This window comes from Pseudophryne corroboree, unplaced genomic scaffold, assembly GCF_028390025.1.
Source record: "Pseudophryne corroboree isolate aPseCor3 unplaced genomic scaffold, aPseCor3.hap2 scaffold_681, whole genome shotgun sequence".
Classification (NCBI taxonomy): Eukaryota; Metazoa; Chordata; class Amphibia; order Anura; family Myobatrachidae; genus Pseudophryne; species Pseudophryne corroboree.
The window spans coordinates 5,682-16,363 of NW_026970267.1; the positions used below are offsets into that span (position 1 = coordinate 5,682).

General features: G+C 41.7%; 4 non-coding genes across 4 annotated transcripts; all 4 read left to right on the top strand.

Moving 5' to 3' along the window:
- Positions 1-4,555: 4,555 nt before the first annotated feature.
- On the top strand, positions 4,556-4,719 carry LOC135037524 (U1 spliceosomal RNA). The gene has a single exon (XR_010232051.1). It is a non-coding gene; the product is annotated as a U1 spliceosomal RNA (small nuclear RNA).
- Positions 4,720-4,871: 152 nt separating this feature from the next.
- On the top strand, positions 4,872-5,034 carry LOC135037539 (U1 spliceosomal RNA). The gene has a single exon (XR_010232066.1). It is a non-coding gene; the product is annotated as a U1 spliceosomal RNA (small nuclear RNA).
- A 671-nt stretch (positions 5,035-5,705) lies between these two features.
- Positions 5,706-5,869, top strand: LOC135037528 (U1 spliceosomal RNA). The gene has a single exon (XR_010232055.1). It is a non-coding gene; the product is annotated as a U1 spliceosomal RNA (small nuclear RNA).
- Positions 5,870-6,021: 152 nt separating this feature from the next.
- Positions 6,022-6,184, top strand: LOC135037548 (U1 spliceosomal RNA). Its single transcript, XR_010232073.1, has one exon. It is a non-coding gene; the product is annotated as a U1 spliceosomal RNA (small nuclear RNA).
- Positions 6,185-10,682: the final 4,498 nt, after the last annotated feature.

Consider the following 10,682-nt stretch of genomic DNA (forward strand, 5'->3'; position numbering starts at 1 on the left):
ATCAGGCATGGGTTGAGTCCCTGACTGTCCCAAAGCTTCAGCCTTGTCTAATCTTTTGTACAATGAGTTTACACTAGCATTTAAAACATTCCACATATCCATCCAATCAGGTGTCAGCGGAGACACCACATTCATTTGCTCCCGCTCCTCTCTAATATAGCCTTCTTCCTCAGACATGTCGACACACGTGTACCGACACACCACACACACAGGGAATACTTTTTCTGAAGATAGTTTCCCCACAAGGCCCTTTGGAGAGACAGAGAGAGAGTATGCCAGCACACTCCCCAGCGCTATATAACCCAGGAATAACACAGTAACTTAATGTTTCACAAAAGGCTGGAAAAAGTGGACATTAGTGCCTGGGCACTGTCCTTACCCCAATAGCGTAATTAATTATTTCTGAGCGGGACAGATACGCGCCATTACAGCGGCGGGGCTTCTTCCTCACCTCACCAGAACATCTTTAGAGCATTACAAGTCTATCACTATAGAGTTTATTATTTCCCAGACTGTGTACTTTTGGCGCTGGATTGTGAGCTGAAAAATCCTCTGTGTCCCTCTGACAGATTTACTGACGGTCTGTCCCCCATAAGCCGGTGTGTCTGTGGGTACTTGGTATATGTGTGTCAACATGTCGGTGGCTGAATGTTTTTCCCAAGAGGAAACTATATTAGGAATGCAGACATATGATGGTGGCCCTGTTGGCACCACCAATAACTGACTGGGTAAATGTTTCAGTAATATCAGAGTAAGGTTGGATAAATCTGTGTCCCAGACACAGACGTAGAGAATAGATGTGATATTCATGGCTATGTTTCTTTTCCCTCAGGCCCCGCTGGGTCGCAAAAATGTTATTTTGCCCAGTTACTACACACTGATACTGACACGGATACTGATACTTATGTCGACCATAATGTTTCCTGATTAGATCCAATATTGGCAAGGAGCATTCAGTACATGATTGTGGATATTAAGGACATATTAAAATCACTGAAGACCCTGCTGTTCCTGACAAAGGGGTCTATATGTATGTATATATAGATATATAATGAAAGCTGATGTAACGTTCCTCCATCTCTGTTTGAGAAAGTCTGGGCCAGCTCGACAAGATGGTTTCAAATCCCCAAAAGGATTCTGGTTGTTTATTCATTTCCCGCCGCGGACAGAATAAAGTGGGAGTCACCCCCTGTTCTGCACGGGGCCCTGTCACAAATCCAGCGGATCGTATGCAGGAAGCTACATTATTTCTAGTTATGTAACCACGGGTACATTACTTAGACCTGCCATTACATGTGCATGGGTGAGTAGTAGTATTCAAGAATTGGTCGAATACCTTGTCATCCGATATAGATACCCTGGAGAGATGGGATACTCCTTACGTTGTATCATATCAAGGACACTGCAGCATACTTACGTGAGACTGCAAGGGATATAGGACTCTTGAGTTCACGGGCCAATTTCATGGCAGTGTCGGATAGGAGGGCATTGTGGATTCACCAAGAGAATGCTGATGCTGACTCCAAGAAGAAAGGGAGTCTCTTCCCTATGAAGGTGAAGCCTTGTTTGGTGACTGCCTAGTTAATTTGATCTCGGCAGCTCCCGCAGGTAAGTCAACCTTCTTGCCCTATGTTCCCTCCCAACGGATGAAGACGCATCATTCTCTGATGCAGTCATTTCGGCCCAATAGATATGCAAAAAGTTAAGATTCCCCTTTCTTTGCAGGTAGAGGAAGGAGAAGAGAGAAGAGGTCTGCATCCTCTTCAAGATCGCAGGAGCAGAGATCATCCTCTGCTTCTGCCAAATCCACTGCATGACGCTGGGGCTCTCTTGCAGGAGCCCGCACCAGTGGGGGCACGTCTAAAACTCTTCAGTCAGTTCTGGATTCATTCGGACATGGACTCGTGTGTTTTACAAATAGTGTCCCAAGGGTACAAACTGGGGTTTCAAGATGTTCCCCCTCACCGATTGTTCAAACATTAAGTTACTGTGCTATTCCTGGGTTATATAGCGCTGGGGTATGTGCTGGCATACTCTCTCTCTGTCTCTCCAAAGGGCCTTGTGGGGAAAATGTCTTCAGTATTGGCAAGGAAAAGCTGTCTTGTACCTTTGCATTTTTCTCCCAAACGAAGGACACTAGAAAGAAAATTTTAAAGCCTCCTGTTAGGCCATCATCTACACGACATAGCCCTGAATTTTCCAATGCGTAGCTCTTTGCAAAAGAGAGATATTGGCAAGGAAAAGCTGTCTTGTACCTTTGCATTTTTCTCCCAAACGAAGGACACTAGAAAGAAAATTTTAAAGCCTCCTGTTAGGCCATCATCTACACGACATAGCCCTGAATTTTCCAATGCGCAGCTCTTTGCAAAAGAGAGATATTGGCAAGGAAAAGCTGTCTTGTACCATTGCATTTTTCTCCCAAACGAAGGACACTAGAAAGAAAATTTTAAAGCCTCCTGTTAGGCCATCATCTACACGACATAGCCCTGAATTTTCCAATGCGCAGCTCTTTGCAAAAGAGAGATATTGGCAAGGAAAAGCTGTCTTGTACCTTTGCATTTTTCTCCCAAACGAAGGACACTAGAAAGAAAATTTTAAAGCCTCCTGTTAGGCCATCATCTACACGACATAGCCCTGAATTTTCCAATGCCCAGCTCTTTGCAAAAGAGAGATATTGGCAAGGAAAAGCTGTCTTGTACCATTGCATTTTTCTCCCAAACGAAGGACACTAGAAAGAAAATTTTAAAGCCTCCTGTTAGGCCATCATCTACACGACATAGCCCTAAATTTTCCAATGCATAGCTCTTTGCAAAAGAGAGATATTGGCAAGGAAAAGCTGTCTTGTACCTTTGCATTTTTCTCCCAAACGAAGGACACTAGAAAGAAAATTTTAAAGCCTCCTGTTAGGCCATCATCTACACGACATAGCCCTGAATTTTCCAATGCGCAGCTCTTTGCAAAAGAGAGATATTGGCAAGGAAAAGCTGTCTTGTACCTTTGCATTTTTCTCCCAAACGAAGGTCACTAGAAAGAAAATTTTAAAGCCTCCTGTTAGGCCATCATCTACACGACATAGCCCTGAATTTTCCAATGCGTAGCTCTTTGCAAAAGAGAGATATTGGCAAGGAAAAGCTGTCTTGTACCTTTGCATTTTTCTCCCAAACGAAGGACACTAGAAAGAAAATTTTAAAGCCTCCTGTTAGGCCATCATCTACACGACATAGCCCTGAATTTTCCAATGCGCAGCTCTTTGCAAAAGAGAGATATTGGCAAGGAAAAGCTGTCTTGTACCTTTGCATTTTTCTCCCAAACGAAGGTCACTAGAAAGAAAATTTTAAAGCCTCCTGTTAGGCCATCATCTACACGACATAGCCCTGAATTTTCCAATGCGTAGCTCTTTGCAAAAGAGAGATATTGGCAAGGAAAAGCTGTCTTGTACCTTTGCATTTTTCTCCCAAACGAAGGACACTAGAAAGAAAATTTTAAAGCCTCCTGTTAGGCCATCATCTACACGACATAGCCCTGAATTTTCCAATGCGCAGCTCTTTGCAAAAGAGAGATATTGGCAAGGAAAAGCTGTCTTGTACCTTTGCATTTTTCTCCCAAACGAAGGTCACTAGAAAGAAAATTTTAAAGCCTCCTGTTAGGCCATCATCTACACGACATAGCCCTGAATTTTCCAATGCGTAGCTCTTTGCAAAAGAGAGATATTGGCAAGGAAAAGCTGTCTTGTACCTTTGCATTTTTCTCCCAAACGAAGGACACTAGAAAGAAAATTTTAAAGCCTCCTGTTAGGCCATCATCTACACGACATAGCCCTGAATTTTCCAATACTTGACTGCATAATTTGTGTTTCCCCTGGTCGGCTCTCATATAATTCAGATCTCTTTGTCTCAGGTCTCTCTCCAGCCTAGTTTGCTGTCTGTTTCCACTTCCCTTTTCTTGAGCCGCTCCCTTCTATGCCCTTGCGCACTATCCTGACTTCTCCCGTCTGCTTACTTTGTGCCTTCCAACGCACAATGCGAACTACAGGTAGTGCTGCAGGGCCCACACCCTTTTATTTGCCTTACAGAGCAGCTCTGGAGCTGTTACAGTGCCCAGCTGCTGCAAGAAATCAGCTTGAATGCTTCAGGGGCTGGGGCATAGCCAACATGAGCCCCACACCGAATGAGGGTGCAGGTGTTTAATGCGAACTAGGGGTCATCCAAGCGCCGCAAAAGGCCGCCATGCCCTGCACGCCCCTTTTCTCTTTTCATATGCAGATGAGGGTTGAAGCCAACTTTGACCCACTGCTTGGATGACATCACCATATGCAAATCCATCTGCTGCAGGCCTTCCCCCAGGAATGCTTGTACTAGTTGTTGCATTTGGTTTGTTGTTTGGGGGTGCTTCAGTATTAGGCAGCCTTCTGCCCTCCCATGTTCATCTGAAAATATGTGTTCTCCCTGCAGTTGTTGTCCCCAGATGAGAGTTCCCTTGTGCTGCCTCAGTTGAATCTCCTTTACTTGACAGAGATGTGCCTGAGCAGCGGCCCTCCCCAGCCCTATCCCAAATCATACTTATTTTGCATAGGAGATACCATGGTCATGAAGATTGTTCTCCCAGGGTGAGGTTCATTCATTGCATTCTGGGTATGCTGACCCCTGTGATTTCCCCAAATGTGGGAAACTCGACTGCATTATTTGTGGTAGAGGGGGACTGTGTTTGTGCTTTCCTCTGGTCAGCTCTGGTAAAAGTCAGATTTCTTTGTCTCAGATCTTCCTCTAGCCTTGTTCCTCTTTCAAGAGTTCCCTTGTGCTGCCTCAGTTGGATCTCCTTCACTTGACAGGGGGGTGCCCGAGCAGCGACCCTCCCCAGCTCTAGCCCAACTCCTACTTACCTGCCAGGTGAGATACTATGATCATGAAGGTGCTTCTCCCAGGGCAAGGCTCACCCATTGCACTCTGGGTGTGCTGCTCCTGCAATTTCCCCAAATGTGGGACACTTGACTGCATAATTTGTGTTTCCCCTGGTCGGCTCTCGTATAATTCAGATCTCTTTGTCTCAGGTCTCTCTCCAGCCTAGTTTGCTGTCTGTTTCCACTTCTCTTTTCTTGAGCCGCTCCCTTCTATGCCCTTGCGCACTATCCTGACTTCTCCCGTCTGCTTACTTTGTGCCTTCCAATGCACAATGCAAACTACAGGTAGTGCTGCAGGGCCCACACCCTTTTACTTGCCTTACAGAGCAGCTCTGGAGCTGTTACAGTGCCCAGCTGCTGTAAGAAATCAGCGTGAATGCTTCAGGGGCTGGGGCATAGCCAACATGAGACCCACACCGAAGGAGGGTGGAGATGTTTAATGTGAATTAGGGGTCATCCAAGCGCCACAAAAGGACGCCATGCCCTGCACATCCCTTTTTTCTTTTCATATGCAGACGAGGGTTGAAGCCAACTTTGACCCACTGCTTGGATGACATCACCATATGCAAATCCATCTGCTGTAGGCCTTCCCCCAGGAATGCTTGTACTAGTTGTTGCATTTGGTTTGTTGTTTGGGGGTGCTTCAGTATTAGGCAGCCTTCTGCCCTCCCATGTTCATCTGAAAATATGTGTTCTCCCAGCAGTTGTTGTCCCCAGATGAGAGTTCCCTTGTGCTGCCTCAGTTGAATCTCCTTTACTTGACAGAGATGTGCCTGAGCAGCGGCCCTCCCCAGCTCTATCCCAAATCATACTTATTTTGCATAGGAGATACCATGGTCATGAAGATTGTTCTCCCAGGGTGAGGTTCATTCATTGCATTCTGGGTATGCTGACTCCTATGATTTCCCCAAATGTGGGAAACTCGACTGCATTATTTGTGGTAGTGGGGGACTGTGTTTGTGCTTTCCTCTGGTCAGCTCTGGTAAAAGCCAGATTTCTGTGTCTCAGATCTTCCTCTAGCCTTGTTCTTCTTTCGAGAGTTCTCTTGTGCTGCCTCAGTTGGATCTCCTTCACTTGACAGGGGGGTGCCCGAGCAGCGACCCTCCTCAGCTCTTGCCCAACTCCTACTTACCTGCCAGGTGAGATACTATGATCATGAAGGTGCTTCTCCCAGGGCAAGGCTCACCCATTGCACTCTGTGTGTGCTGCTCCAGCTATTTCCCCAAATGTGGGAAACTCGACTGCATAATTTGTGTTTCCCCTGGTCGGCTCTCGTATAATTCAGATCTCTTTGTCTCAGGTCTCTCTCCAGCCTAGTTTGCTGTCTGTTTCCACTTCTCTTTTCTTGAGCCGCTCCCTTCTATGCCCTTGCGCACTATCCTGACTTCTCCCGTCTGCTTACTTTGTGCCTTCCAACGCACAATGCGAACTACAGGTAGTGCTGCAGGGCCCACACCCTTTTAGTTGCCTTACAGAGCAGCTCTGGAGCTGTTACAGTGCCCAGCTGCTGCAAGAAATCAGCTTGAATGTTCTTCGTTGATTGATGGAAGAAACATCTTACAAAAACTCTCCAGATTATTGACTTTTTAAAGTTTTTCTAGGAAACGTTCTAGATGAATGCTTATTAGCGTTTGTCAGAATGTACGTTTGCAAAGTGTCTCTGTGGCGCAATCAGTTAGCGTGCTCGGTTATTATCCAAAAGGTTGGTGGTTCAATCCCACCCAGGGACGTAATTTACCTTGTTATCAGATTTTGGTGATCTTTAAGTAGACAAGTCAAAATTTCAAACCCCCTCTTGTGGTGTAGGGTACCTGGCCTTCTCTGATGTAATCAGAGTTAGATTTGATTAAGTGATTTTATAAAAAAAACAGCTAGGAAGCACAATTTAGCAGTGGGTTGCAGAGAAAAAGAAATATGCTGGCAAAAAATCCAATTGAGTGATTAAACAGCTCTTCATTTTCTGGCTTTATTTTTATGCTAACAAATTTGTTCTCTGAAAAGTGTCCACAAAGCCAAGTATCTGATTAACACCTTTGTAGGGATGGTTTTTCACCTATTACTAAATTAAACTTGCTTCATTGGAAAGGCAGCAAGATGCATCGTCATTTCAATATCTACTGAAATAATACAGGTTGACACCAGGAAACATTAACGCCACTGCATCCTTGCTGCTTTCTCATGTGGAAGTCTGTTTAATGTGAAAACAAGGTGATATCTAATTAGCACACAGGTAAGGAATTAAGAAAATCTTTATTTAAGGGTGAAGATGTTTCTAACAAAATCGTTGCCCCAATGCATCATTGAAATTCAAGCTGGAAAGATGATTTTAATATATCACTTGTACATTTTGTATTGCTCTTCTGGTGACAATGTAGTTTGTTTTTGTCAATTACCATTTTAATAATAGGGTAAAGAAAATTAAGTGGATTTTTGAAAGAAAACAATACTGTCAATATACTATTAAACAAATTAAAATGGTAAAAGTTATTGTACTTTAAGTAAAAATAAAAGAGCCAAAATATCAATCCCAATTTTGGATTACTTTAATTAAAAAAAAATGCATATAGCAGAGGATAGTTTCAATCTGCCTACCTCTGGGTTATCGGCCCAGCATGCTTCCATTGCAGTACTCTGCTGCACATGTAAGTGCAAGAGATCCTGAAGCACTCACTCATCGTGGGAAAGTACCAATGTGTTTCTTCGTTGGTTGATGGAAGAAACATCTTACAAAAACTCTCCAGATTATTGACTTTTTAAAGTTTTTCTAGGAAACGTTCTAGATGAATGCTTATTAGCCTTTGTCAGTATGTACTTTTTGCAAAGTGTCTCAGTGGCGCAATCGGTTAGTGTGTTCGGCTATTAACCAAAAGGTTGGTGGTTCAATCCCACCCAGGGATGTAATTGACCTTGTGATCAGATTTTGGTGATATTTAAGTAGACAAGTCAAAATTTCAAACCCCCTGTTATGGTGTGGGTACCTGGCCTTCCCTGATGTAATCAGAGTTAGATTTGATTCAGTGATTTTATAAAAACAGCTAGGAAGCACAATTTAGCAGTAGGTTGCAGAGAAAAAAAATATGCTGGCAAAAAAATCCAATTGAGTGATTAAACAGCTCTTCATTTTCTGGTTTATTTTTATGATAACAAATTTGTTCTCTGAAAAGTGTCCACAAAGCCAAGTCTCTGATTAACACCTTTGTAGGGATGGTTTTTCACCTATTACTAAATTAAACTTGCTTCATTGGAAAGGCAGCAAGATGCATCCTCATTTCAATGTCTACTGAAATAATACAGGTTGACACCAGGAAACATTAACGCCACTGCATCCTTGCTGCTTTCTCATGTGGAAGTCTGTTTAATGTGAAAACAAGGTGATATCTAATTAGCACACAGGTAAGGAATTAAGAAAATCTTTATTTAAGGGTGAAGATGTTTCTCACAAAATCGTTGCCCCAATGCATCATTGAAATTCAAGCTGGAAAGATGATTTTAATATATCACTTGTACATTTTGTATTGCTCTTCTGGTGACAATGTAGTTTGTTTTTGTCAATTACCATTTTAATAATAGGGTAAAGAAAATTAAGTGGATTTTTGAAAGAAAACAATACTGTCAATATACTATCAAAACAAATTAAAATGGTAAAAGTTATTGTACTTTAAGTAAAAATAAAAGAGCCAAAATATCAATCCCAGTTTTGGATTACTTTAATTAACAAAAAAAATGCATATAGCAAAGGATAGTTTCAATCTGCCTACCTCTGGGTTATGGGCCCAGCATGCTTCCATTGCAGTACTCTGCTGCACATGTAAGTGCAAAAGATCCTGAAGCACTCACTCATCATGGGAAAGTACCAATGTGTTTCTTCATTGGTTGATGGAAGAAACATCTTACAAAAACTCTCCAGATTATTGACTTTTTAAAGTTTTTCTAGGAAACGTTCTAGATGAATGCTTATTAGATTTTGTCAGTATGTACTTTTGCAAAGTGTCTCTGTGGCGCAATTGGTTAGTGTGTAAGGCTATTAACCAAAAGGTTGGTGGTTCAATCCCACCCAGGGACGTAATTGACCTTGTGTTCAGATTTTGGTGATCTTTAAGTAGACAAGTCAAAATTTCAAACCCCCTCTTATTGTGTAGGGTACCTGGCCTTCTCTGATGTAATCAGAGTTAGATTTGATTCAGTGATTTTATAAAAAACAGCTAGGAAGCACAATTTAGCAGTAGGTTGCAGAGAAAAAAAATATGCTGGCAAAAAAATCCAATTGAGTGATTAAACAGCTCTTCATTTTCTGGTTTATTTTTATGATAACAAATTTGTTCTCTGAAAAGTGTCCACAAAGCCAAGTATCTGATTAACACCTTTGTAGGGATGGTTTTTCACCTATTACTAAATTAAACTTGCTTCATTGGAAAGGCAGCAAGATGCATCCTCATTTCAATGTCTACTGAAATAATACAGGTTGACACCAGGAAACATTAACGCCACTGCATCCTTGCTGCTTTCTCATGTGGAAGTCTGTTTAATGTGAAAACAAGGTGATATCTAATTAGCACACAGGTAAGGAATTAAGAAAATCTTTATTTAAGGGTGAAGATGTTTCTCACAAAATCGTTGCCCAAATGCATCATTGAAATTCAAGCTGGAAAGATGATTTTAATATATCACTTGTACATTTTGTATTGCTCTTCTGGTGACAATGTAGTTTGTTTTTGTCAATTACCATTTTAATAATAGGGTAAAGAAAATTAAGTGGATTTTTGAAAGAAAACAATACTGTCAATATACTATTAAAACAAATTAAAATGGTAAAAGTTATTGTACTTTAAGTAAAAATAAAAGAGCCAAAATATCAATCCCAATTTTGGATTACTTTAATTAAAAAAAATGCATATAGCAGAGGATAGTTTCAATCTGCCTACCTCTGGGTTATCGGCCCAGCATGCTTCCATTGCAGTACTCTGCTGCACATGTAAGTGCAAGAGATCCTGAAGCACTCACTCATCGTGGGAAAGTACCAATGTGTTTCTTCGTTGGTTGATGGAAGAAACATCTTACAAAAACTCTCCAGATTATTGACTTTTTAAAGTTTTTCTAGGAAACGTTCTAGATGAATGCTTATTAGCCTTTGTCAGTATGTACTTTTGCAAAGTGTCTCAGTGGCGCAATCGGTTAGTGTGTTCGGCTATTAACCAAAAGGTTGGTGGTTCAATCCCACCCAGGGATGTAATTGACCTTGTGATCAGATTTTGGTGATATTTAAGTAGACAAGTCAAAATTTCAAACCCCCTGTTATGGTGTGGGTACCTGGCCTTCCCTGATGTAATCAGAGTTAGATTTGATTCAGTGATTTTATAAAAACAGCTAGGAAGCACAATTTAGCAGTAGGTTGCAGAGAAAAAAAATATGCTGGCAGAAAAATCCAATTGAGTGAATAAACAGCTCTTCATTTTCTGGCTTTATTTTTATGCTAACAAATTTGTTCTCTGAAAAGTGTCCACAAAGCCAAGTCTCTGATTAACACCTTTGTAAGGATGGTTTTTCACCTATTACTAAATTAAACTTGCTTCATTGGAAAGGCAGCAAGATGCATCCTCATTTCAATGTCTACTGAAATAATACAGGTTGACACCAGGAAACATTAACGCCACTGCATCCTTGCTGCTTTCTCATGTGGAAGTCTGTTTAATGTGAAAACAAGGTGATATCTAATTAGCACACAGGTAAGGAATTAAGAAAATCTTTATTTAAGGGTGAAGATGTTTCTCACAAAATCGTTGCCCCA